Source organism: Tyto alba, unplaced genomic scaffold, assembly GCF_018691265.1.
Source record: "Tyto alba isolate M040663 unplaced genomic scaffold, T.alba_DEE_v4.0 Super-Scaffold_45, whole genome shotgun sequence".
Classification (NCBI taxonomy): domain Eukaryota; kingdom Metazoa; phylum Chordata; class Aves; order Strigiformes; family Tytonidae; genus Tyto; species Tyto alba.
The window spans coordinates 37,898,152-37,899,905 of record NW_024881321.1 but is presented as its reverse complement, the minus strand read 5'-3'; positions in this window follow the sequence as shown (position 1 = coordinate 37,899,905).

Here is a 1,754-nt window from a genome sequence, read left to right as displayed (position 1 = left end):
AGCACCACCAGGCCCAAAAAACCCACCTGCCCCCACCCCTCCCTTCTCCCCGGGCTCAGCTCTGCTCCCATCTCTCTCCCTCCTCCCCCAGGGGGGCAGGGGATGGGGGTCACAGTCAGCCCAATGCTCCTTCCTCGGTGGAGCGGGGCGGGGGGAACGCCGCACATCCCTCCCCTGCTCCACGGGGCTCCTGGCGTGGGGCACCCCTGCGTGTCGCAGCTCTCCCGGCGCCGCACGACAACAGCGGCGGCCGCTTCTCCCCTCAGAGTCCCGGCCTTCTCCTGGCGCAGGCGCCTGTCCTGGAACGGGCTGCTCCACAGCTTCCAGGCCGGCCTCTGCTCCACCGGTGACCTCCACGGGTGGCAGGGGGTCCGCCCCGCCGCCTCCCCACGGGATACGGGGGGGGCTCTGCTCCGGCGCACCTGCCCCCCACTTCCTCCTCCTCCCTTCCACTGACCCGGGCGTTCCCACGGGCGCCCTTTTCCCAGCTCCTCCTCACAACTCCCAACTCCTGCGCCCAGACTCCCCTTCCTCAATCCGTTACGGCAGAGGCGCAGCCACCGTCGCGAACTGGCTCGGCCCCGGCCAGAGCTGGGGCCGACCTGGAGCCGGGGGAGCTTCCAGAAGCTTCTCTCAGGGGCCACCGCCGTAGCCCCCTCCCCTGCCACCAAAAACCCCACCACAGAAACCCGGCACACATCCACTTTCTGGTAACTAAAAGAGATGGAAAGTAAGAAGCCCCAGAAGGAAAATTACTGCTAAATGAACTGTCTTAATTACCTATAATGCGATCAAGAGGTACTCAGAAGCCAGGCAGCCAGGTGAAGGCGGGGGAGCATCACTGGCTCCTGCACCAAGCGACCGCTCCTGCGCGTCCTGCGGGCCCCTCTCACAGGTGAGGCCTCTCCTCCAGCCTCCCCGGGCGTCCCAACGGGTGGGCAATGCTTCCTTTGGCGCGGGCCCTCGTCTGGTGAAGGTCTCAGCTCTGCCTGGCTCTACTGCAGGAGAACTTTCCTGGAAAGTCTCCCTTCTTCTCGGATCACACCGGGCTCTTTCATGAGGGGAAGACTCGCCCCACGCCAACACGACCTGACTCAACCAGGACACCAAGGCAGAATCCTTTCTCTGCGGTCAGGATAATCTTGGCAAACAAGATAAACTTCAGATGGAGCTAAACACAAGTGATTCTCTAACAGCAGTTTTACTTAAGCTTGAAGTTATTTCAGTTGGAAGATCACTTAGGTAGCTTGATATTAAAATTCTTCTATATTTTTAACTACTTCTGAAGAATTCAAAGTAGCATAGCGTCTTGCTTGATTTTTCTAGAGTAATAGATGAAAAAATTGCAGAAGACCTCATCTCAGAATCAGTCAAAATCTTTTGCTTTTATTCTGTTTAATGCTTAGTATCTGGGAAAATACAGTAAATAGTTTTTCAGTCTAGAACAATTAGATGTTATGCTTAATAATAAAATGTTCAAAGAGGATGTAAAAATAAATTAATATCTTACTATTTAACTTCAATGACAAAGCAGGTCTCGGTTTCAGACAACTGAGAAATTTTCAGCCACGAAAGAAAGATAAATGAACATATCCTGCCCTTCTGTAAACAAGAAGCTATCGTTGAAACCAATGGAAGATACAGATCGATAGGTATATACACACACACACACACACACATATATATATATATATATATGTGCCTGCATCCGAGGGCAGAATTTGGCCCAGCTCTTAGAAAACGGTAGTTTGCAG